The sequence below is a fragment of the Ranitomeya imitator genome, chromosome 4 (genome assembly GCF_032444005.1).
Source record: "Ranitomeya imitator isolate aRanImi1 chromosome 4, aRanImi1.pri, whole genome shotgun sequence".
Taxonomy (NCBI): domain Eukaryota; kingdom Metazoa; phylum Chordata; class Amphibia; order Anura; family Dendrobatidae; genus Ranitomeya; species Ranitomeya imitator.
This window is the reverse complement of record NC_091285.1, coordinates 691,447,752-691,475,726: the sequence shown is the minus strand read 5'-3', so window position 1 is coordinate 691,475,726 and position 27,975 is coordinate 691,447,752. Positions and strand designations below refer to the sequence as shown.

The 27,975-nt window shown below is 44.7% G+C and overlaps 1 long non-coding RNA gene across 1 annotated transcript; it reads left to right on the top strand.

The window, feature by feature from the left end:
- Positions 1 to 123: 123 nt before the first annotated feature.
- LOC138674363 (uncharacterized) lies at positions 124 to 12,408 on the top strand. Its single transcript, XR_011320606.1, has 3 exons — positions 124 to 201; positions 11,137 to 11,181; positions 12,164 to 12,408. It is a non-coding gene; the product is annotated as an uncharacterized lncRNA (long non-coding RNA).
- Positions 12,409 to 27,975: the final 15,567 nt, after the last annotated feature.

The window sequence follows — 27,975 nt, the reverse complement described above, 5'->3', positions numbered from 1 at the left end:
CGATGGGAAATATTGGGAAAGTATTTGGGATGGAGGCCGAGGGGAATGTGATCACTGCTGCTCCTCACATTGCTGAGATTTATACATTGACATATGAGATGATGATTTATGTTCCATGTACAACAGGAGAGAAATCCAAGCAACATTGCAAGAAAGATTGGAAAAGTACACAGAAGATCTTAACAAGATGGAGGAAACTTTGTAAGTGCTTTTTTTTCCAGGTAGTAGTGATATAAAACCTGTCTGCACACACTGTACATCTGTCTGCGCTGATAGTTGTCAGGGTGTGAAAGTAATTTCTCAGTTTAGGATGTTTATAGGACACATAATAATCTTTAATAATAATCTTTATATAGCGCTAACATATTCCACAGCGCTTTACAGTTTGCACACATTATCATCACTGTCCCCGATGGGGCTCACAATCTAAATTCCCCATCAGTATGTCTTTGGAATGTGGGAGGAAACCGGAGAACCCGGAGGAAACCCACGAAACACGGGGAGAGCATACAAACTCCCTGCACATGTTGTCCTTGGTGGGATTAGAACCCAGGACTCCAGCGCTGCAAGGCTGCAGTGCTAACCACTGAGCCACCGTGCTGCCCATGAGTTAGATGAATTCTATGTATTTTACTGTTTAAAATGGCACCTGGAAGAACAGACCATGATCAGCATTTTCTATGGCTCCTTTAGAAAGACACAAGGTGTAATTAGAAGCATGTATACTCTATAGCATACCCCTGTCTAGGTCGCTTGATTTGGGAGCGGTCTCAGGAGGTCGGCACATGTCCATTCTGTATCCTCATAGATATGGCTGAATACAATAGTGGAGTCGGGAGCCGTCAGCTTCCTGCACCACCACACGGCCTGTGCTCCCCGCGCTGTGTAATCCTATGGCTGCTTATACATTAAATGGGAGTATACTCAGGACTACGGAACAGGAGAAGGACTTGGGGATTCTGGTGACAAGTAAGCTGAGCAGCAGCACTCAATGATGTCAGGCAGCAGCTGCAAAGGCAACAAGATTTTACGGTGTATAAAAAAAGATAAAATCCTGCGATCCCATACTGTTACCCCTTTATAAATCACTTGTGAGGCCACATCTGGAATATGGGATCCAGTTTTGGGCTCCATATTTTAAAAAGGATATTCTGAAGATAGAGTCAGTTCAAAGGCGGAAACTAGATTATTACCAGGAATGGAGACCTCTCATATGATGAAAGGTTAGAAAAGTTGGGCTTGTTTAGCTTAGAAAAAAGATGTCTCAGAGGAGATCTCATTCATAAATACACTGCTTAAAATAATAAAGGGAACACTAAAATCCCACATCCTAGATATCACTGAATGAAATAATTCAGTTGCAAATCTTTATTCATTACATAGTGGAATGTGTTGAGAACAATAAAACATAAAAATGATCAATGTAAATCCAAATTAATATCTCACAGATGTCTGGATTTGGAATGATGCTCAAAATTAAAGTGAAAAATCAAATTACAGGCTTATCCAACTTCAGTAGAAATGCGACAAGACAAGGAAATGATGCTCAGTAGTGTGTGTGGCCTCCAATTACCTGTTTGAGCTCCCCACAACCTCTGGGCATGCTCCTGATAAGGCAGCGGATGGTCTACTGAGGGTTCTCCGCCCAGACCTGGACTAAAGCATCCGCCAACTTCTGGACAGTCAGTGGTGCAACGTGATGTTGGTGGATGGAGCGAGACATGATGTCCCAAATGTGCTCAATCGGATTCAGGTCTGGGGAACGGGCGGTCAGTCCATAGCTTCAATGCCTTCATCTTGCAGGAACTGCTGACACACTCCGGCCACGTGAGGTCTGGCATTGTCCTGCATTAGGAAGAAACCAGGGCCAACCGCTTCAGCATATGGTCTCACAAGGGGTCTGAAGATGTCCTCTCGGTACCTAATTGCAGTCAGTCTACCTCTGGCGAGCACATGGAGGGCTGTGTGGCCCTTCATAGAAATGCCACCCCACACCATTACTGACCCATTAACAAACCGGTCATGATAAAGGATGTTGCAGGCAGCAGATCGCTCTCCACGGTGTCTCCAGACTCATCTGTCACATGTGCTCAGTGTGAAGAGCACAGGGCGCCAGTGGCGAATTTGCCAATCCTGGTGTTCTGTGGCAAATGCCAAGCATCCTGCACGGTGTTGGGCTGTGAGCCCAACTCCTATCTGTGGATGTGGGGCACTCAGACCATCCTCATGGAGTCGGTTTCTAACCGTTTGTGCAGACACATGCACATTTGTGGCCTGCTGGAGGTCATTTTGCAGGACTCTGGCAGAGCTCCTCCTGTTCCTCCTTGCACAAAGGCTGAGATAGCGGTTCCACTGCTGGGTTGTTGCCCTCCTATGGCCCCCTCCACGTCTCCTGGTGTACTGGCCTGTCTCCTGATAGTGCCTCCAGCCTCTGGACACTATGCTGACAGACACAGCAAACCTTCTTGCCACTGCTCGCACTGATGTGCCATCCTGGATGAGCTGCACTACCTGAGCCACTTGTGTGAAAGCACAACCAACATTCAAAAGTGACCAAAACATCAGCCAGAAAGCATTGTACTGAGATGTGGTCTGTGGTCCCCACCTGCAGAACCACTCCTTTATTGAGCGTGTCTTGATAATTGCCAATAATTCCCATCTGTTGTCTATTCCATTTCCACAACAGCATGTGAAGTTGATTGTCGAACAGTGTTGCTTCCTAAGTAGACAGTTTGATTTCACAGAAGTTTGATTTACTTGGAGTTATATTCTGTTGTTTAAGTAACATAGTAACATAGTTAGTAAGGCCGAAAAAAGACATTTGTCCATCCAGTTCAGCCTATATTCCATCATAATAAATCCCCAGATCTACGTCCTTCTACAGAACCTAATAATTGTATGATACAATATTGTTCTGCTCCAGGAAGACATCCAGGCCTCTCATGAACCCCTCGACTGAGTTCGCCATCACCACCTCCTCAGGCAAGCAATTCCAGATTCTCACTGCCCTAACAGTAAAGAATCCTCTTCTATGTTGGTGGAAAAACCTTCTCTCCTCCAGACGCAAAGAATGCCCCCTTGTGCCCGTCACCTTCCTTGGTATAAACAGATCCTCAGCGAGATATTTGTATTGTCCCCTTATATACTTATACATGGTTATTAGATCGCCCCTCAGTCGTCTTTTTTCTAGACTAAATAATCCTAATTTCGCTAATCTATCTGGGTATTGTAGTTCTCCCATCCCCTTTATTAATTTTGTTGCCCTCCTTTGTACTCTCTCTAGTTCCATTATATCCTTCCTGAGCACCGGTGCCCAAAACTGGACACAGTACTCCATGTGCGGTCTAACTAGGGATTTGTACAGAGGCAGTATAATGCTCTCATCATGTGTATCCAGACCTCTTTTAATGCACCCCATGATCCTGTTTGCCTTGGCAGCTGCTGCCTGGCACTGGCTGCTCCAGGTAAGTTTATCATTAACTAGGATCCCCAAGTCCTTCTCCCTGTCAGATTTACCCAGTGGTTTCCCGTTCAGTGTGTAATGGTGATATTGATTCCTTCTTCCCATGTGTATAACCTTACATTTATCATTGTTAAACCTCATCTGCCACCTTTCAGCCCAAGTTTCCAACTTATCCAGATCCATCTGTAGCAGAATACTATCTTCTCTTGTATTAACTGCTTTACATAGTTTTGTATCATCTGCAAATATCGATATTTTACTGTGTAAACCTTCTACCAGATCATTAATGAATATGTTAAAGAGAACAGGTCCCAATACTGACCCCTGCGGTACCCCACTGGTCACAGCGACCCAGTTAGAGACTATACCATTTATAACCACCCTCTGCTTTCTATCACTAAGCCAGTTACTAACCCATTTACACACATTTTCCCCCAGACCAAGCATTCTCATTTTGTGTACCAACCTCTTGTGCGGCACGGTATCAAACGCTTTGGAAAAGTCGAGATATACCACGTCCAATGACTCACCGTGGTCCAGCCTATAGCTTACCTCTTCATAAAAACTGATTAGATTGGTTTGACAGGAGCGATTTCTCATAAACCCATGCTGATATGGAGTTAAACAGTTATTCTCATTGAGATAATCCAGAATAACATCCCTCAGAAACCCTTCAAATATTTTACCAACAATAGAGGTTAGACTTACTGGCCTATAATTTCCAGGTTCACTTTTAGAGCCCTTTTTGAATATTGGCACCACATTTGCTATGCGCCAGTCCTGCGGAACAGACCCTGTCGCTATAGAGTCCCTAAAAATAAGAAATAATGGTTTATCTATAACATTACTTAGTTCTCTTAGTACTCGTGGGTGTATGCCATCCGGACCCGGAGATTTATCTATTTTAATCTTATTTAGCCGGTTTCGCACCTCTTCTTGGGTTAGATTGGTGACCCTTAATATAGGGTTTTCATTGTTTCTTGGGATTTCACCTAGCATTTCATTTTCCACCGTGAATACCGTGGAGAAGAAGGTGTTTAATATGTTAGCTTTTTCCTCGTCATCTACAACCATTCTTTCCTCACTATTTTTTAAGGGGCCTACATTTTCAGTTTTTATTCTTTTACTATTGATATAGTTGAAGAACAGTTTGGGATTAGTTTTACTCTCCTTAGCAATGTGCTTCTCTGTTTCCTTTTTGGCAGCTTTAATTAGTTTTTTAGATAAAGTATTTTTCTCCCTATAGTTTTTTAGAGCTTCAATGGTGCCATCCTGCTTTAGTAGTGGAAATGCTTTCTTTTTACTGTTAATTGCCTGTCTTACTTCTTTGTTTAGCCACATTGGGTTTTTCCTATTTCTAGTCCTTTTATTCCCACAAGGTATAAACCGCTTACACTGCCTATTTAGGATGTTCTTAAACATTTCCCATTTATTATCTGTATTCTTATTTCTGAGGATATTGTCCCAGTCTACCAGATTAAGGGCATCTCTAAGCTGTTCAAACTTTGCCTTCCTAAAGTTCAATGTTTTTGTGACTCCCTGACAAGTCCCCCTAGTGAAAGACAGGTGAAACTGTACAATATTGTGGTCGCTATTTCCTAGATGCCCGACGACCTGCAGATTTGTTATTCTGTCAGGTCTATTAGATAGTATTAGGTCTAAAAGTGCTGCTCCTCTGGTTGGATTCTGCACCAATTGTGAAAGATAATTTTTCTTGGTTATTAGCAGAAACCTGTTGCCTTTATGGGTTTCACAGGTTTCTGTTTCCCAGTTAATATCCGGGTAGTTAAAGTCCCCCATAACCAGGACCTCATTATGGGTTGCAGCTTCATCTATTTTCTTTAGAAGTAGACTTTCCATGGTTTCTGTTATATTTGGGGGTTTGTAACAGACCCCAATGAGAATTTTGTTACCATTTTTCCCTCCATGAATTTCGACCCATATGGACTCGACATCCTCATTTCCTTCGCTAATATCCTCCCTTAAAGTGGACTTTAGACAAGACTTTACATAGAGACAAACCCCTCCTCCTCTCCGATTTTTACGATCCTTTCTAAACAGACTGTAACCCTGTAAGTTAACTGCCCAGTCATAGCTTTCATCTAACCATGTCTCGGTTATTCCCACTATGTCAAAGTTACCTGTAGATATTTCTGCTTCTAGTTCTTCCATCTTGTTTGTCAGGCATCTGGCGTTTGCGAGCATGCAGTTTAGAGGATTTTGTTTTGTTCCAATCTCCTCGCTGTGGATTGTTTTAGAAATGTTCTTACCTCCCTTCTGAGTATGTTTTCCTGGGTCTTCTTTGTTCAAGTCTAATGTTTTTCTTCCCGTCCCCTCTTCTTCTAGTTTAACGCCCTCCTGATGAGTGTAGCGAGTCTTCTGGCGAATGTGTGTTTCCCAGGTTTGTTGAGGTGTAGTCCGTCTCTGGCGAGGAGTCCATCGTACCAGTAATTCACACCGTGGTCCAGGAATCCGAATCCTTGTTGTCTGCACCATCGTCTTAGCCAGTTGTTTGCATCAAGGATCCTGTTCCATCTCCTGGTGCCATGCCCGTCTACTGGAAGGATAGAAGAAAAAACTACCTGTGCATCCAGTTCCTTTACTTTCTTCCCCAACTCTTCAAAGTCCTTGCAGATTGTCGGTAGGTCCTTCCTTGCCGTGTCATTGGTGCCAACATGTATCAGAAGAAATGGGTGGACGTCCTTGGAGCTGAAGAGCTTTGGTATCCTATCGGTCACATCCTTGATCATCGCACCTGGAAGGCAGCATACTTCTCTTGCAGTTATGTCTGGTCTGCAGATGGCTGCTTCTGTGCCTCTCAGTAGTGAGTCTCCCACCACCACCACTCTTCGTTGCTTCTTGGCTGTACTTTTTGCTGTCACTTGTTGCTGTGTGCCCTTTTCTTTTTTGCTTGCTGGTATTGCTTCATTCTTAGGTGTGCCATCTTCATCCCCCACAAAGATTTGATATCGGTTCTTCAGTTGTGTGGTTGGTGATTTCTCCATGGTCTTCTTGCTTCTTTTCGTCACATGCTTCCACTCATCTGCTTTTGGAGGTTCTCTGACACTTTTTTCACCTTCTGTGACCAGTAGAGATGCTTCTGTTCTGTCTAGAAAGTCTTCATTCTCTTTGAGTTTCAAAGTTGCTATTCTTTCTTCCAGACCCCGCACCTTTTCTTCTAAAAGGGCCACTAGTCTACACTTCTGACAGGTGAAATTTAATTCTTCTTCTGGTCGATCTGTGAACATGTAGCACATGCTGCAGCTCACCATGTAGGTTGTCACATCTGCCATGTTGCTCCTAGATCCTGCTGACTTGCTGTGTGCTTTCCTTCTTGTGTAATCTACTCAGCCAAGCTCTCTTGCAATAATGTCCTACAGGCAAAAATTCTTAGGGAGACTTTGCTTTTCCCAGAAGGCACCTGGAATATGCAAATTAGCCTCCTCAAGCTTGAATCCCTGGTTTGGTGATGCTTTCCAAGCAGCTGGTCCCGGCTGTACCCAACGATCTTCTAGCTTAGGGAGACTTTGCTTTTCCCAGAAGGCACCTGGAATATGCAAATTAGCCTCCTCAAGCTTGAATCCCTGGTTTGGTGATGCTTTCCAAGCAGCTGGTCCCGGTTGTACCCAACGATCTTCTAGCTTAGGGAGACTTTGCTTTTCCCAGAAGGCACCTGGAATATGCAAATTAGCCTCCTCAAGCTTGAATCCCTGGTTTTAAAGTGTTCCCTTTATTTTTTTGAGCAGTGTATATGTGTGGTCAGTACAAAGATCTGGCACATAACATATTCCTTCCAAGGACCATACTAAGGACCAGGGGGCACTCATTACGGGTGTAAGAAAGGCGATTCTGACAGCTAAATAGGAAAGGGTTCTTTACAGTAAGAGCAGTCAGACTGTGGATTGATGACCAGGGTCGGACTTGGACTAAAATTCAGCCCTGGCATTTGAAGTTACACAGGCCCACTTGTCGCCTGGTGACTGTATTATATCTTTGTACACTTGTAGGTTACAAGAAGCGAGGGGAGTGTAACACGACTATATAACATATAATCACAGCTGTATCCAGCATTACAGCACAGTCCCCATAGAATGTAATACAGCACAGCCCCATAGAATGTATTACAGCCAGCCCCCACAGAATGTATTACAGCCAGCCCCCACAGAATGTATTACAGCCAGCCCCCATAGAATGTCATGCAGCCAGCCCCCATAGAATGTAATGCAGCACACTCACCATAGAATGTAATACAGCACAGTCCCCATAGAATGTAATACAACACAGCCCCCATAGATTGTAATACAGCAAGCCCCATAGAATGTAATACAGCCCTTCCCCATAGAATGTAATGCAGCACACTCACCATAGAATGTAATACAGCACAGTCCCCATAGAATGTAATACAACACAGCCCCCATAGATTGTAATACAGCAAGCCCCATAGAACGTAATACAGCCCTTCCCCATAGAATGTAATGCAGCCAGCCACCATAGAATGTAATACAGCACAGCCCCCATAGATTGTAATACAGCAAGCCCCATAGAATGTAATACAGCCCTTCCCCATAGAATGTAATGCAGCCAGCCACCATAGAATGTAATGCAGCCAGCCCCATAGAATGTAATACAGCACAGCCCCCATAGAATGTATTACAGCCAGCCCCCATAGACTGTAATGCAGCCAGACCCCATAGAATGTATTACAGCAATGCCCCCATAGAATGTAATGCAGCCAGCCCCCATAGAATGTATTACAGCACAGCCCCCATTGAATGTAATACAGCACAGCCCCCATTGAATGTAATACAGCACAGCCCCCATTGAATGTAATACAGCACAGCCCCCATTGAATGTAATACAGCACAGCCCCCATTGAATGTAATACAGCACAGCCCCCATTGAATGTAATACAGCACAGCCCCCATTGAATGTAATACAGCACAGCCCCCATAGAATGTAATACAGCACAGCCCCCATAGAATGTAATACAGCACAGCCCCATATAATGTAATACAGCACAGCCCCCATTGAATGTAATACAGCACAGCCCCATATAATGTAATACAGCACAGTCCCCATAGAATGTAATACAGCACAGCCCCCATAGAATGTAATACAGCACAGCCCCCATAGAATGTAATGCAGCCAGCCCCCATAGAATGTAATGCAGCCAGCCCCCATAGAATGTAATGCAGCCAGCCCCCATAGAATGTAATGCAGCACAGCCCCCATAGAATGTAATGCAGTACAGCCCCCATAGAATGTAATGCAGCACAGCCCCCATAGACTGTAATGCAGCACAGTCCCCATAGAATGTAATGCAGCACAGCCCCATAGAATGTAATACAGCACAGTCCACATAGAATGTAATACAGCCCTTCCCCATAGAATGTAATGCAGCCAGCCCCCATAGAATGTAATACAGCAAGCCCCATAGAAGGTAATACAGCCCTTCCCCATAGAATTTAATGCAGCCAGCCTCCATAGAATGCATTACAGCCAGCCCCCATAGAATGTAATCCAGCCAGCCCACATAGAATGTAATGCAGCCAGCCCCATAGAATGTAATACAGCACAGCCCCCATAGAATGTAATGCAGCCAGCCCCCATAGAATGTAATGCAGCCAGCCCCCATAGAATGTATTACAGCCAGCCCCCATAAAACGTAATGCAGCCAGCCCCCATAGAATGTAATGCAGCCAGCCCCCATAGAATGTATTACAGCCAACCCCCATAGACTGTAATGCAGCACAGACCCCATAGAATGTATTACAGCCAGCCCCCATAGAATGTAATGCAGTCCCCCCAAAAGCCCCACAATCCAGTTATCACTCATTGATGTATATATATAATTAAAAAAAACACTCTGCTCACCTCTCCTCGTGCCTGCGCTGCTCCTGGATCCGGTCTCAGCAGCTGCAGTCTGCCCGCCCGACACACAGCAGGTGCCCGATGATATGACGTCATCGCGCACACGCAGTGTTAGCGCCAGGCAGAGCGGGGAATGATGTGAGAGGGAGCGACAGCAGACGCTCTCTCCTCCATCATTGCATTCAACTGTACCGGCGTCTATGATGCCGGTATAGTTGAATGCGGGGCGGGGAGTGCGCCGACAGCGGGAGGAGTGCGCCGACAGCCGGGAGGAGTGCGCCGACAGCCGGGGGGAGTGCGCCGACAGCGGGGGGAGTGCGCCGACAGCCGGGGGAGTGCGCCGACAGCCGGGGGGAGTGCGCCGACAGCCGGGGGGAGTGCGCCGACAGCCGGGGAAGTGCGTCGACAGCGGGGGGAGGGCGCCGACAGCGGGGGGAGGGCGCCGACAGCGGGGGGAGGGCGCCGACAGCGGGGGGAGGGCGCCGACAGCGGGGGGAGTGCGCCGACAGCCGTGGGGAGTTCGCCGACAGCCGGGGGAGTGCGCCGACAGCCGGGGGGAGTGCGCCGACAGCGGGGGGGAGTGCGCCGACAGCCGGGGGGAGTGCGCCGACAGCCGGGGGGAGTGCGCCGACAGCCGGGGGGAGTGCGCCGACAGCCGGGGGGAGTGCGCCGACAGCCGGGGGGAGTGCGCCGACAGCCGGGGGGAGTGCGCCGACAGCCGGGGGGAGTGCGCCGACAGCCGGGGGGAGTGCGCCGACAGCGGGCGGAGTGCGCCGACAGCGGCACACTCGAGCGGCCCACTACTGCCACCGGCCCGATGGCCAGTTCGGCCCTGTTGCCGACCACAGGAGGAAGTAATGGCGGACACTTAATAAAGGGCTGGATGATCTCCTCAGTACACACAACATTGTGGGTTATAGTTAGTTTAGTGACAAAATGTACAGTAGGTGGAGAAAGGTTGCATCTGATGGACCAAGGTCTTTTTTTCAACCTATGTAATAAATAGACCTCACATGTAAACACGAGTGCAGATGAAATAGCAAATAATTCCCCAAAATCATTCTCATCCCTTCTGTAATTTGTAATATTAAAGCGGAAAGGAAAACCCAAGATGTCACTTTTTTATTGTAGATTTTGAACTTATGCCCCAAGTCACCACAGGGGGCGCATTACTCAGCTGCCTTAACTGCATTTAACCCTTTAATGACGTGACTAATTTTATCTTGGAGAAACATTTACCTTTATAAGCAGAAGAAAGAAAAATTTGGATAAGAATTTTACTAAGAAAGAAAAACTAAGGCTCCGATACATGAAGAGCGGTGATTTTGCGCTGGTCTTGATTCGGGTCGTGGTGGCGTCAGACGCTCCTGATCCATGAAGAAGTGTCTGCCTCTTCATGAATCAGCGGCATCTGCAGAGTGGCGTGCACCATGTTGGCGGAGCTGGGAGAAAGTGATGTGGAAACACCAAAAGCTGCAAAATATTTCCGCAACTCCAAGTTGTGCCAACATTTTGCAATTTATCTCAGAATTCTGGTTAAACTACTTTGATAAATTTGGGTCTTAGACTATCAACAATTAAAGTGTCCAGTAAAAAAACCACATTACTTAACCCTCCATCCTCCTGAGCTGATGAACGAAGCTGCAGGGAGAGGAAGCTGCCATTATGGCGCCCCCTGCAGTCACACTACACACTGAGTGGTGCGATCTCGCCGATACGTCCCCTTTGTCAGATCAGTGAGGGTCTGAGGTCGCTGTCATACATTTGCTGAAATCTTTATCAATACTTTTCTTTTACAACAGAAGGAACTGCGACAGACTGTTCGGTCCATCCATGGAAACCACCCAGTACGTATGCTATTCCTGGAATTATAATATTATGTGACACCGTACAGTATTTGTAGTGCTCCTGCTCTTCATTGCTCGCACCCGCCGCTCCAGTGCTTTCTATTACTACCCGTTATCCAGTAGTAGTTTTACCACCACAAACGATCCACCGGGCTGACTAGCGGCTCAGCTTAATAATCTCTCTATATAATTGTCTAAGGGGCACTTCCGTCTGTCTGTCTGTCATGGAAATCCTGGCCGGCCGCGACCAATCAGCGACAGGCTTAGTCCGCCCGCGAATTGGCCCCTCCCTACTTCCCTCCAGTCAGTGCCAGGGTCGCCCCATCCCAGACCAACTTTTTACTATTGATGCTGCCAATGCAACATCAATAGTAAAAAGATATAATGTTAAAAATAATTAAAAAAAATAAAAAATTGTGCTATTCTCACCCTCCGGCGTCCACCGATGCGCGCGAGGCGGCCGCCAGCTTCCGTTCCCAGTGATGCATTGTGAAATTACCCAGATGACTAGTTTACTTTTATATTTGCGGATAATGAGGAGATGAAGCCGTGTTAGTTTGCCACTATCGGCATATATGTCGGCTCTTGTGGGTAATATACCTGTGTCCCAATATGACCCTTCTGTAATGTGACTTACCTGTGCCCTGTTCCCCTATATTTGGGATTATTGGTGCCAGTGTTTGAGCAGGGGCGTCATTGGCGTTTTCTAGGGTGCCAACCTCCGCGGTTAGGTGGGATATGTAATAGGGTCAGTTTGGGACCCCACATTGTCAGAGGTTACACTAGTAGGTTCCCATTAAGGTCACTCCCCGGCCACTGGAGCATTTTTTGGCTTGAGTTGTGTGTCGGTGTTCAGTATTGCTCTTTTTAATGCATGTCTAATAAAGTATGATTTTATTGTATCTTTTCTCTGTTAATATTGATCCTAATCTGCACTGTTACTTGCACATTTACATGCGATGATCTGTTTCCTGTCCTGTAGGGAGGAGACCACCGACGATGAGAAGGGGAAGACCACCACCCTGATCATGTAAGAGCAGAGATTACTGAGCCAACCTTCTAGATGACATAATGATGTAGACGATCCCTCACTCCTGGATAGATCTGACTGCACAGACAGCGGCCATTTATTGTTATACACCGGATTAGTAAGAGGTTTGGGAAGAGGTTTTCTCCTGGAGCTTCTGCCTTCTGATTGGACGGGGCCATGTTTGGAGAGGTTTCCTTCTGGATCCTGTTCAAAGAAATGACCCGTAATTTAATTCTGTCCACCAGGTGTTTGTCTAAACCTCTTCAGAGGAAAAAAAGCCTCCTCATATTAACAAAGTGGATTTTTTATAGAAATGAACTGGAATTGCTTTCCAAAAGTTCCTGAAATAATTTTTTAGGTGAATTTTGCAGAGGATTTGCTTAAAAAAACCCTGAAAATATTGTTACGTGCACATACTCTTAGTGATGTAGCCAATTTTTAGCATCATAATAATCTTTATTTATATAGCGCTTTACAGTGTAACAGTTTGAAACACAACAGTCATAAGTAACAACGTTAACAATACAATCATTAAAGCACAATAGCATTAGGCTTTGTGCACACGTTGTGTTTTTGCTGTTTTTTTCCACAGGCAAAACCTGCTCTCTTGACAATAAAGAAGCAACTTACATAAAACAGATTTTGCTGACTTTTTGCTGCGCTTTTATTGCTGTACCAAAAAAAGGGGGTAAAAAAAAACAAGGAGCATATGTGCCTTAAAATAATGGATTTTATTTAAACATGAAAAACATACATGAAATAATTAAAAAGCATGTGAGGCCAGAGGCGGCCAAACGTTCCTGCAGGGATCCATGTAAATAAACCAGGTGGAATACACACAGTAACAGAGAGTTCTATAAAGATGGGCCCTATATGTAATACAGAAATCCTTTAGGTGGACTTGTCCTAATATAAACAGGTAAAGAGCGCGTGCAGTTCTAAATAGATGACGGACATGTAGAGTAGTGTTGTAGAAACAATCCCCGCCGCCCCAACGCACGTTTCGCAAGAACTTCTTCAGCAGTTTTATGAACAGTGCGAACTGCAGGACCAGCGACTTCCATCCATACGGACGGTGACCAGTGACAGGACAGGCTATAAACGGTGCCCCTTGTCTACTGTGCCAGGAGATCCCATCATATTTCATGAGTCTTCTGGACTTATTGGCAGAGTAAGCGAGTGTACGCAATATCATGGTATCTGGAAATGGAGGATGTTTTTGCTAACACTCATGTTTCTGTAATATGCTGCCTCTAGCTGTAAGATTTACACTTCCAGTATTCTCAGTGTTCTCGTGTAATTCATGGTAGTCAATATGGACTCGGGAACAGTTTTCTATGTCTTCTGTTCTTTGTCTGCATTTGGGCATTTAAAACATAATTACCCAGTGACAATGTTTTACCCCAAGCCCCAAATCTGTATAATGACAGTAAATATACAGACCAGTCCTACAGGAGATTCCTTTTTCGCCCTTTTAGCGTTTTTTTATTCTCCTTCAGCCACTTTGTGTATCCAGCCCAACAGAGCCGAGCCGACCATCCTATTCCTCCAATGTTTGGTTTTCCAGTAGCACATGGCTTCTCCTTGATGCTTCAGTGTCAGGTCCTGATGTGACTCCTGGAGGATCTGGGAGCGGAAGGTCACAATGTGTATTCGATGGCAGGTCCTCTTTAGGATGTGTTTGTCCTCCCTGCAGCCACTTTTACTACACAAAAAGATGACTGATATGAAGGTTGAGGAGGGGATGAGAAATTGGATAACGGACTACCTATCAGATCGGCCACAGTTTGTACAGATGGGAGCAGTGGTGTCAAGCAGATTATTGAGCAGTGTTGGTGCCCCCCAGGGAACGGTGCTTGCGCCCTTTCTTTTCACTCTGTATATAGTCCGGTTCACTATGTATTGATTTAGGCCTTCGCCGGATTTTTTTGGAGAGTCTGAAAACTATACATTTTTGGAAAGGTTATAGTATAAGCAATACGAAAAACAATGTTTCCATTTGCCCCGAGTCCCACGTGACCGCCATATTGGATTTGACAAAATGGCTGACGTAAAACCAATTTTCGTTAATATCTCAGCTTATAAATAACATAAAAATAAAATTTGACAGCTAAACATACATTTTAGGGCTAAGAAATGCAATATTACTAGTTGCAGATGTGTTTTAGATATTTACTACAGCAGTTTTTTATAATTAATTAGTATTGACATAATAATACATAATGACAGGAATCACATGTTTTTTTTTTTTTTTATTACAGGAGTTGAACATGACAGACAAACCACAAGCTACTGAAGTCACTTGTGAAGGTGAGGCACCTATCAACTGGAAGCTATGTATGCTCTGTCAGTCTTCCAATGGCAATGAGAAGTTGGTGCAAAATCCTCGGATACAGTCTTACCAGCGCGTTTTGGACATAGTAGCAGAGAGGGCAAGTTTACAAGATGGCAACTATGTTGATATCCATCGACGGATTAGCAACAGGAAAGACACAATCGCTACACATCAGGCAGTCTACCATCGAAGTTGTTACACAAATGCAATTAACAACGACCAAATACAACGAGCCCGGGACCGTTATGCACATGCATTAGCTACTGGTAGCCACATTACCAAGAAACGAGGATTAAAAAGAGGACGTGCTGAAATGGACGAATCAGGTTCATTAACATCTGACTCTTCATCACCATTCACGAGGTCACATACATGGCCACTGGATAAGGAAAAATGTTTCTTTTGTCAGAACGATGAGAATGAGAAGCTTTATAATGTGAGGACAGTCAACGCAGGGAAATCGTTGAAACAAGCTATTGAAACATCAGATAATTTAACACTGAAAACAAGACTGAACACATGCATTGCACCAGGGGATGCACATTCTATTGACGTCCGGTACCACAAAAGCTGTTGGACAAAGCATGTTTTTCATGGACAACGAGAACGTAGTACCAACAGAACAGACCACAAAGAACCCTTATTACAACGTGCAAGTCTGCTAGAGTTGATAAACCTAGTGGATATTCAAACACAGAACCAATCATATCTATCTATACAAGATATCGAAACCACTTATTTGAATATGCTTGGTATAGAAGGCGTGGAAAATCACAAACCTACATTCACTAGAAAGTGGCTCAAAGAAATTATAATGAATGCCTTGCCACATCTGAAATCCTGTCTTTCAAAAAACAGAAGGGAATCAGCAGTTCTTTATTCACCAGAAGCCTGTGAGGAAATCATGGTTAATTCTGCAATGGAATGTCGTAGTGATGATGCAGACAACATGCAGACAATCTACAAAGCAGCACAGTTAATTAGGAAAAGCATTGCTAATTTTACAACGGAAGTCAATGATAAAAACACCATAACGGTCACTAGTGACATAAACCACGTTCCAGCAGAATTATATTCCGCTATCCGTTGGATCATAACAGGGCCGATTGACAGCCTTGAAACTCAAAGAAGGACCAAAATTGTTGACCGAGCAGCACTCACTATGAGTCAGAACATCATGTATGAATTCAAATCAAAACGCCAGGTCAACTACAAGCCAAAAACCGAATCATCAGTATTCAGACAACCCAACGCACGAGAAAACCCACAGGTCCTGGGGCTAGCTCTGACTGTTCATCACACAACTCGCGATAAGAAATTAATGAATCTTCTTAGTTCACATGGGTTTTGTGTTCCCTATGGCCGTACCCTACGAATGGAAACTGCTTTGGCTAATGCTGTTGTAGAAAACACCCGAGAGTTAAAAGGTCTTTACGTGCCACCATTCTTGAAGAAGGGTACCTTTGTGTTCTTTGCAGTTGATAACACAGACTTTGCAGAGGATACCCCTGATGGGAAAGGAACCACACATGGAACTATTACTGCTGTATATCAGCAAGTAGATGCTGTTGGAGAACCAGTTGCACCACCCTTGAAGATAACAGATGCCCACACTTTATCTGTCACTCCATACCATGTACATATGTTGCACTGTGACAAGCCAAAAGTACAACATACCCAAAGATCAGAACACTTTGTCACAAACAAGGAAATATCAGGTTCTTCCCAACTTTCACAATTTGGATGGATTGTTGCTACTGCTGTATCCAGAATGCAGCAACTAGAGAAAGCATCGAGCAAAATTCCTGGATGGTCAGGATACAACTCACTGTTGTCCGAAAGCAAGCGATTTACCAACGTTGGAGCCTTACCACTGCTACCAGAGCTAGCACACGAGTGGTCAACCTTGCTGACTGTGATCATGCAAGCAAGTGAACTGAGGAAGTTGACTGTTGGTGAAGATCATCCCACTGTTATTTCATTTGATATGGCTCTGTATGAGAAGGTTGTCCAACTTCTAGATGCAAGACCTGATCTGAAACGCACCGTTGTTCCACGACTGGGAGAGCTACATGTTGTAATGGCTGCCCTGCGCGCTCTGGGTACCTCTACAGAGAACTCGGGTATTGATGATGCATGGATAGAAGGTGATGTGTATGGGTCTGCAACAACAAGGCAAATACTGAAATGTACCCATTACAAGCGTGCTCTTCGTGCTCACACATATACATATGTTGCTCTGTATGAACTGTTGCTGGACGAGTTCTTCATTGATAATCCAGAACTAAAACAGGTGTGTTTGATGGCAACAGAGGGAATTGAAGCTGCCTGTTCTGAGGAAAACAAGAACACAAAAAGTAAGTCAGTGAAACAAGCAAGCACTACCCTACTAGAGGCCTTGACCACTGCTGACATAATCACAGTCTTTCAAACATGGGTGAAACAGAGATCCAAAAATGCAATGTTCAAGTCAATGATGAACTACCTACAGCGAGTGGAAACAATCCTTTTATTTGTTGCTGCAACCAGGAATGCAGACCTTGAGCTTCATCTTCAAGCCGGAGAGCAGCTCAGCAAGCTCTTCTTTGCATTTGACCGGATGAAATACAAGCGATTGTGGCCAAGGTATATCACGGACATGCATGACCTTAAAATAAATCACCCTCAAACATGGGAAGAAATGAAAGCGGGTAACATTTCAGTCACGAAAAGTGCTATCCCATTTGTATCCATTGGGGCGGACCATGCATGCGAGCATCTGAACAAGCTGATGAAAATCCATGCTGGCATAGTCGGCATCTCGAACAATGCCAATGCTCGTCAGAGATTCTTCATGGCCACACCTGAACTCTCCCGAGTTGTCAAAGAATATACCAGACAGTTTGATTTAGAACGTGACAAAACCAGAGAGCATCACGATCTTGGGCCAAGTGCAGTCAAGAAGTGTCATCATGTTATTGACAAGATTAAGGAAGCAATTTTGAAACATGGCAACCCATTTGCTGTTGTAGGTGACAAGTTGCACAATGTAATCACCCATGCCTACATCCCTGATGAGTATGTAAAAATGATCCTGAATGCAGATGAGACAGGTCAAAAGCTGTATGAAGACTATGTGTTGGCGCGAATCAATGGGGATGTTAGCCTATGGGCACCAGTAAAGAAGGAGAACAACAGGATGTTCATGTCGGCAAACAAGAAAACCACAGTAAAACTCCGAGACAAGACTATTGATCTTAAGGAGACCAAGGACTTGTATGGAAGAATGATGGTTTTGGCAAGGTCCAACAGAGACATAAACCAGAAAGTGGCCATTGGGAACTACGAATTCACTCTGACCCCAAGAGCCTTTTTTGCTCCAGATGGTACAATGTTACCATGCCATGACAAATCGAAACTGATCAGTCTCCTTAACAAGTTGGTTATAGTAGAAACTCCACAGAAAGATCTGCAGCCAGAAGATAGGATGGACACAAGATCAGATGATCCAAGTCGCAAGATAGCCCTGGTAGATGGAATGGTTCTTCTGCAAAAGATGGCCAAGAAACCGGCAACACTAGTGACAGTCAAAGATCTCAGTTACTGCTTCAATGACAGGCTTATGTCTCTCACAGAAAATTACGATGAAATAATCCTTGTGTTTGATACGTATAGGGAAAATTCTCTCAAGGATGCTACCAGGGATAAAAGAAGAAAAGGAAAGGCACCAATTCAGTACCAGGTCAGAGATGAAACAAACATTAATCATATTCCAATGAACAGGTTCCTTTCACATGACAAGACAAAGGCTGACCTGACCAACTATCTTGCTGCAAAGACTCTAGAGTTCAACAGTTCATCACAAAAACTGGTCATCACTTGTTCTTCAGGGTGTACCAGGAGCAACAAAAACTTAGTTTTCGACGACAACAATCACGAAGAAGCAGACACACTGTTGATCTACCAAGCTGTCTTGGCAACACAACGAAACCCACCGGATGCAAGGATGGTTTTCTTCTCCCCTGATACCGATGTACTGGTGTTGGTCATAGCTAACTATGACCTCATGCTGAAGAATACATCGATTTCAATGGTCTCTGGGATGATCGAGATAGAGCCAATAAGGAGAGTCATAGGGGCAGACAGAGCAAAGGCTTTGACAGCCTTCCATGCATTCACTGGTGCTGACACAACTGAAAGGTTCTCTCGAATTGGCAAAGCAATCTGGCTGCAAGCTTACATGAACGCAACACCAGATGTAATCAGTTCTCTGCAGATGCTTTCGACTGAAAAAGAAGTGAGCAAAACTATGTTGTCAACTCTTGCTACCTTCGTATGTTTTGCTTACTCTCCAAAAGGCATTTTTATTAAGAATATTCCCGAACTGCGATGGCATCTATTTTGCAAGCATATGGCAGAAAGTGACAGGTTACCTCCTACACTCGGAGCTCTAAAACAACATGTCCTCAGAGTCCATATCCAAGCCAGAGTGTGGGGACAAGCTAACATTGCTTTGCAGGATTCTCAGCTGGATCCCGAGAAGAATGGCTATCACAAAGGGTTGGATGGACAGTTGAAACCAACCATGACAGATGTTCTTCCAGCTCCAAAAGCAATAATCGAGATGATTAGTTGTCAATGCAAACATGACTGTTCTTCTTCAAGGTGTTCGTGCCGAAAAAATAACTTATCCTGTACCGATCTTTGTCAGTGTGACAGCGAGTGTATGAATGACGAGGACACTCAGACCAAATATGAAACTGATGATGACAGTGATGGTGGCGATATGTAAAGACACTCTGGTTGTTCAAAAGTTAAAAACATTAACTCTCTGCTTTTCGAGTTCGAAAATTTGTTCAAATATAAACCAATACAATTTGTAGTCGTATATAGAGTATTTATTTGGATACCACTGCATTTCTTAGTACTCAAAATGTATGTTTAGCTGTCAAAATTTAAGTTTTACGTTACTTACAAGCTGAGATATTAACAAAAATCGATGTAAATCAGCCATTTTGTAAAATCCAAGATGGCGGCCACTTAGGACTCGGGGCAAATGGAAACATTGTTTTTCTTATTGCTTATACCATAGCCTTTCCAAAAATGTACATATTTGAAACTCTCCAGAAAATTCCGGCGAAATTACATAGTGAACCGGGCTAATACTTCAGACTTTCAGTATAAATCTGAACTTTGCCACCTTCAAAAATTTTCGGATGACTCCGTGGTTGCGGGATGCATTAGGGGAGATCAGGGGGATGAGGAATACAGAAGGGTGGTGTCGAATTTCGTGGATTGGTGCAATGGTAACTATCTACAACTAAATGTTAAGAAAACTAAGGAGTTGGTGGCCAACTATAGCAGGATAAAGATGGAACCGATCACTATTGCTGGTCAGGAGGTAGAGCAGGTGGAGAGTTACAAATATTTGGGGGTCCATTTGGATAGCAAAGTGGACTGGAGATGCCACTCAGAGTTTGTCTACAAGAAGGGGATGAGCAGATTGTATTTCCTAAGGAAACTGAGGTCTTTTAATGTGGGCAGCAAAATGTTAGAAATGTTCTACCAATCTGTAGTGGCAAGTGCCATCTTTTTTGCAATCACGTGCTGGGGTAGTAGTGTGCGGGTCTCTGATACTAATAAGCTGAATAAGATTATTAAGAAGGCAAGCTCTGCTGTTGGCTGCAGTCTGGACTCTTTTGGGGAGGTAGTGGAGAAAAGAACTCTGAGAAAGTGTATGGCAATTATGAACAATAATGCACATCCACTATATGAGCTATTCATGAGACAGAAGAGCACCTTCAGGAAGGCTACGTTCAGACTAGCGTTGTGCGCCGCTGCGTCGGCGACGCACAACGCACCGAAAAACGCGGCAAAACGCACGCAAAAACGCTGCGTTTTGCGACGCGTGTGTCGGTTTTTGCCGAAAATCGGACGCAAGAAAAATGCAACTTGTTGCGTTTTCTTGGTCCGACGCTTGCGGCAAAAAAGACGCATTTGTCGCAAAACGCAACAAGCAAAAACGCATGCGTCCCCCATGTTAAACATAGGGGCGCATGACGCGTGCGTCGCCACTGCGTCGCCCGACGCGGCGCCGACGCACACTAGCACAACGCTAGTCTGAACGTACCCTAACCGGCTAATACTTCTGAGGTGTAAGAAGGAAAAATATAGGAAATCGTTTGTGCCAACTGCCATGGGAATGTACAACAATAACATTAGGGTTAAACCACCAAGGTGAAAGTCTACTTATTTCTCTACATTTCAGTTCACTCTTTGTGTATGTCCTATTCTAATGTATAATGTTCTTCTGTCAACTCCACTGTCATGTAAACTATGTAATTCCTTTATGATTTTTATGATTTAAGTTGTGCTGCTGTGATACCATAATTTGCCACGGGATCAATAAAGTGTATCGTATTGTATCGTACTTTGAGTGAATTTACTTTCATTCTGTGCTGAAAGGGTTAAGGACCCTTTATCTTCTGGCTGTGAACTTAGAGCTTGAGTGCTCAGCTGCAGCATCTTGTGAACACTCCCTCCCACTATATAAACCCACTGGTAGCTTCTCTGCTTGCTGGTTATAGTTCTTCTATACTGACCTCTTTGACAGTCAGTCTCTGAATAAGCTGAGGTGTTAGATCTAGTTGTAGCAGTGAAGTTTCCTGTTGGAGAAGCTAAGGAGTGTTATTTGTTGTGTCTTTTCCCACTGTTAGTTGTACCTTCCTCGTGGTGTCTTATTGTAGTAGTGGGACTACTATGTCCCTGGCCTGCGCACTAGACAGGGTGTTCTCACACAGGGGCGAAGGACCCGGCTAGGGACGATAGGGAGTTCTGGTATCAGACCCAGGTTTATGTTAGGAGGTGAACCCTCTCCCTTCTCCCTATTGCCCGGGTTTCCTTGCATTTCTTCCCTGGTGTTGCGCCGCATGCTGGGCATCCTCTCGGCCCCAGTGTGACATTAAGGCCAGATCACTGTGCATACTCAGCCAACCAGTCTATGGAAAAATAGAGGCTAAACTGCGCATGCTCAACTGATAGCATTGGAGCCATGGGATGGAAACATGAGGGGGAGTTTACCAAAAGGCGAAACTTAAAAGTCAGTTGCATTGGCATACACAAATAAATATGGACTTAACTGTCTAAATACATATAACGATTTTGGGAGCACCTCTGTAAGTGAATGGTTATTGAAAATTAGCTGATTTGCATTGCATGTAGTTCCTAATGATAATTGTAAAGGCATTTTGTTAATTTTTTTATGTAAGCCCACACACCATTAAGCCATCACATGCAGGAATCGTTTCAGCATTAAATTACATCCTTGTAATTCTAGCAAATGATGTAGTAAATAATTTATTCATTATTAGCCAGGATGGATAGATGTTAAGAAATACAAATATTGCTCATCTATTACATAAAGGGATTATTTTGTAACTTCACAAGATATTGATTACCTATGCTTAGTGTAGGTCATCAATATCAGATTAGTGGGGTCCGGCACCTGGCAACCCCTGATCAACTGTTTATAATCTCTGGCTGAATATAAACTCATTGAATAGAATCCCAATCAATGAATAGCGGTCATGACCAGACAATGCAAATCCGGATGTAGAACAGCTTATAACAGCTCATTTATGGGGATAGCTCATCAATATCTTGTGATTGGAATGCACTTTAACATTATTTGTTATATCTCCACTCGATACAGCTATGAAACCTCCGTTTAACATCAACAGCAACCACCCCTGCCAATACCACCTGGCAGCCACCATCACTTCAGCCAATACCACCTGGCAGAGACCATCGCTTCATCCAATACCACCTGGCAGCCACCACCGCCTCAGCCAATACCACCTGACAGGGACCACCACCAATTCAGCCAATACCACCTGGCAGCCACCATTGCTTCATCCAATACGACATGGCAGCCAACAGCGCCTCAGCCAATACCACCTGGCAGCCACCACCACCTCAGCCAATACCACCTGGCAGCCACCACCACCTCTGCCAATACCACCTGGCAGCCACCACCACCTCTGCCAATACCACCTGGCAGCCACCACCACCTCTGCCAATACCACCTGGCAGCCACCACCACCTCTGCCAATACCACCTGGCAGCCACCACCACCTCTGCCAATACCACCTGGCAGCCACCACCACCTCTGCCAATACCACCTGGCAGCCACCACCACCTCTGCCAATACCACCTGGCAGCCACCACCACCTCTGCCAATACCACCTGGCAGCCACCACCACCTCTGCCAATACCACCTGGCAGCCACCACCACTTCAGACAATACCACCTGGCAGCCACCACCATCTGGCAGCAGCCAACATTTAAGCCAATCCCACCTGGCAGCGACTACCACTTAAGCCCATCCCACCTGGCAGCGATCACCACTTCAGCCAATACCACCTGGCAGAGAGCACCACTTCAGCCAATCCCACCTGGCTGCGACCACCGCTTCAGCCAATCCCACCTGGCAGAGAGCACAACTTCAGGCAATCCCACCTGGCAGAGACCACCACTTCAGCCAATCCCACCTGGCTGCGACCACCGCTTCAGCCAATCCCACCTGGCAGAGACAACAATAAAATTTAATTTGGCACCAATCTAAAGAGGCTGTCTGACCCATTTTTTAGGATTATCAGTGTTTGATTGTAGCTTATAAAACCCCTATAAATTTTGTTTTGTAACTAACTTACGTTACTTCTGAATTTCGCTTCATTGCCTGCACCCCGTTTGCTTTCAGGCTCAGACTAGGCAACTCCCTGTGCTTTTTTTTTCTAAACTCACATCCAGAGCTAGTACTGTCTGGCCTAAGTGTCCAGCATTGCCCTCTGCCCACCTTATACAGAATCATTGGCTGCTAGTATTTGTCCCAGCACTGACCGCTATAATTTATTCCAGCATTAGAACTGAGAGCAGTGATCCTGGGTGATTATCTATTGCAATACAGCACCGATCACTATCCCTCACACTACATCCACAATGGTGATAGAGCTGTCACATGTCCACTACATTACCTGGGGGGCAACCCACTCTCTGTGACCGTCCTGGTGGGGGGTCCGCTGATGCCAGCACTTATTTCAGCTGGAGGTGCGTCTGAGGATGCACAATTAGCTGCAGTGTGTTGTGGTGCAGAGACTCACTGGGTTCCTGCACTGCAATACACTCCGCCAGCCAATCAGAGGCCAGCAGCTGATGTCGGTGTGCCAGGCATTGTAGTGGTATGGTAGCGAGGTCATATCGCCATAGCTGGCATGCCGATGTCAGCAGCTGGCCTCTGTGTCGAACCAGAGGAGGAAACTGCACCTCAAAGGATTGGAGGGAGGGGAGTACAATATTTGTTTTTTTTCTATACGGAGGCAGAATGGGGGACATATATTCCAGGATAGGGCACAATAGTCCATAGTGAAGGGAGGTGAACACTTATGTCTTTGTAGGATTTACAAGGGCCCATACATCTGACCAGCTTGCAGGAGTGCGGGAGCCAAGGCAAAATTTTACACTGGGGCCCATAAGACTGTGGATGACGCTAGTGAGTAGGGTCACATTACGACCCCTGCGGTGATATGACTAGTTAGGATTTTTTAGTTGCATGTAGCAGTATCTAGGGGATATAATGTGACCCTATTCACTTTATTTCTGCTGCTATGTAATGTAGCAGCAACTTACAATGATTTTGTGCCGCACAGTGCCATGGCCAAACCCTGGGTAACCAGCATCAGCAGATAATACAGTGTAATGTAGAGCCGAATGAAGAGATTCACAGGACTCCATGGTTATCGGATCAGGGTCATGCAAAGTTACTCGGTCAGTCAAGAAATAGTCTTCCTCAGACCCGGACTGGCAATCTGATGGCCTTTTAAAACTTCTTCTGACTAAAAGCCCTGTGTGCGCTCATTGACAAGCTCCGCGGAGGCCCTCGTCAGTGCGGGCGTGTGGCTGTGGCCCTAATCAGTGTGTGCAAACAAGAGACAAGACAGCGCATGTACACAGGGCCTTGAGTCAGAAGTTTAAAAAGCTTGCCACCACGTGCATAGGATGCTCTGCTCACCAATCCCTGGCCACATCCAACGCTGGACAGTGGAACCCGCTTCAGCGCTTCATCTTTCCCCCAGGGATCTGGGGGAGTCACAAGGTGTCATTTTTTTTAATTTAATATAATTTATGTATATACAGCAGTTGACCTGTATAATGTATATAAACTGCTGTATATACAATATACAAGTGATAGTGCTGTATATAATCTCAGTATCCCCTATATAATGTAGATGATACTGCGACTGCTTTGTATATACGTTATATACAGGTCCTTCTCAAAAAATTAGCATATAGTGTTAAATTTCATTATTTACCATAATGTAATGATTACAATTAAACTTTCATATATTATAGATTCATTATCCACCAACTGAAATTTGTCAGGTCTTTTATTGTTTTAATACTGATGATTTTGGCATACAACTCCTGATAACCCAAAAAACCTGTCTCAATAAATTAGCATATTTCACCCATCCAATCAAATAAAAGTGTTTTTTAATAAACAAAAAAACCATCAAATAATAATGTTCAGTTATGCACTCAATACTTGGTCGGGAATCCTTTGGCAGAAATGACTGCTTCAATGCGGCGTGGCATGGAGGCAATCAGCCTGTGACACTGCTGAGATGTTATGGAGGCCCAGGATGCTTCAATAGCGGCCTTAAGCTCATCCAGAGTGTTGGGTCTTGCGTCTCTCAACTTTCTCTTCACAATATCCCACAGATTCTCTATGGGGTTCAGGTCAGGAGAGTTGGCAGGCCAATTGAGCACAGTAATACCATGGTCAGTAAACCATTTACCAGTGGTTTTGGCACTGTGAGCAGGTGCCAGGTCGTGCTGAAAAATGAAATCTTCATCACCATAAAGCATTGACCCTGCCCTTGATGAAACACAGTGGACCAACACCAGCAGCTGACATGGCACCCCACACCATCACTGACTGTGGGTACTTGACACTGGACTTCAGGCATTTTGGCATTTCCTTCTCCCCAGTCTTCTTCCAGACTCTGGCACCTTGATTTCCGAATGACATGCAAAATTTGCTTTCATCAGAAAAAAGTACTTGGGACCACTTAGCAACAGTCCAGTGCTGCTTCTCTGTAGCCCAGGTCAGGCCCCTCTGCCGCTGTTTATGGTTCAAAAGTGGCTTTACCTGGGGAATGCGGCACCTGTAGCCCATTTCCTGCACACGCCTGTGCACGGTGGCTCTGGATGTTTCCACACCAGACTCAGTCCACTGCTTCCTCAGGTTCCCCAAGGTCTGGAATCGGTCCTTCTCCACAATCTTCCTCAGGGTCCGGTCTCCTCTTCTCATTGTACAGCGGTTTCTGCCACATTGTTTCCTTCCAACAGACTTACCATTGAGGTGCCTTGATACAGCACTCTGGGAACAGCCTATTTGTTGAGAAATTTCTTTCTGGGTCTTACCCTCTTGCTTGAGGGTGTCAATGATGGCCTTCTTGACATCTGTCAGGTCGCTAGTCTTACCCATGATGGGGGTTTTGAGTAATGAACCAGGCAGGGAGTTTATAAAAGCCTCAGGTATCTTTTGCATGTGTTTAGAGTTAATTAGTTGATTCAGAAGATTAGGGTAATAGGTCGTTTAGAGAACCTTTTCTTGATATGCTAATTTATTGAGACAGGTTTTTTGGGTTATCAGGAGTTGTATGCCAAAATCATCAGTATTAAAACAATAAAAGACCTGACAAATTTCAGTTGGTGGATAATGAATCTATAATATATGAAAGTTTAATTGTAATCATTACATTATGGTAAATAATGAAATTTAACACTATATGCTAATTTTTTGAGAAGGACCTGTATATATCTACTATATAAAGCTGAATGTGTGTGTGTATGTGTGTGTGTATGTCCGGGATTGGCATCTGCACCGTCGCAGCTACAGCAACAAAATTTTGCACAGTCACACGTCTGGACCCCGAGAGCATCATAGGCTATGTTGTGAGGTGAAATTTTAACCCTGCGCTTTCCAATTCACCAAACAATTTTGCCCCTATCTACATAATGGGGAAAAAAGTGAAAGGAAAAGTGTTGGAGTCGTCGCAGCTACAGCCACAAAATTTTGCACAGTCACACGTCTGGACCCCGAGAGCGTCATAGGCTATGTTGTGAGGTGAAATTTTTAACCCCGCGCTTTCCAATTCACCAAACTATTTTTTCCCTATCTACATAATGGGGAAAAGTGAAAGGAAAAGTGTTGGAGGCAAATTGACAGCTGCCAGATGTGAACAAGGGGGACTTAAAGAATGAGAGCGATGGCGCCAAAGAGTATATACCGATCAGTTGCTAAGGTGGGGCCCCGACATGAGATACTCACCACACATGGGGATATGAACACACACACAAAATGCGCCACACACTACCACGTGCTTGAACACATATACCACCCTCAGCACACATTTCACCACACATACACCAACCTCGCCACATAAAAGTCGAAACACAAAAGTCGCCGCTCAAAACTCACCACGCGCAAAACTCGCCACATGCAAAAACTAGGCTCACGCAAAACTCGCCACAAGTGCAAAACTCACCTCATGGAAAACTCGCCACACGCAAAACTTGCACACGCGGAAAAATTGCCACATGCACAAAATTTGCAACACATGCAAAAGTTGCCTCACACAAAACTTGCACATACTCAAAAGGCACCAGACATAAAACTCCCCACGCGCAAAACTCGCCATGCGCAAAACTTGCTGCACACAACTTGCTACACTAACCTGTCACATGCAACTCGACACACAAAAAGTTGCTACACGCATGTTGCCACACAAAACTCATCTCACAAAAGTCGCTACATGCATGTCGCCACACACAACTCAACACACACAACTTGACAGACAAAACTCGCCCTAAAACACACACAAGTCTGGTATTATCCTTCAAAAATAAAAATCTGATTAATAAGCAGACAAACTACAAGAGCAACAAATATACCATATAGGAAATACAGCAGCTGTCAGTCACATGACCTGTCTATTGTGTGTGTGTGTGTGAGCTAATATATACTGCCAGGGGGAGGGCTTCCTGTTGGCTGGGGATTTATCAGGCTGCCAATTTATCTTACAAATACTGAGGTAAAAATACTGACCAAATAACGTGTGAACGAGGTCTAATACAGGAGATCACACAGGTATATACTATATACAGGGGAGATGACACACAGGTATATACTATATAGAGGAGGAGATGACACACAGGTACATACTATATACAGGAGGAGATGACATACAGGTATATGCTATATACAGGAGGAGATGACATACAGGTATATGCTATATACAGGAGGAGATGACATACAGGTATATGCTATATATAGAAGATGACATACAGGTATATACTATATACAGGAGGAGATGACATACAGGTATAT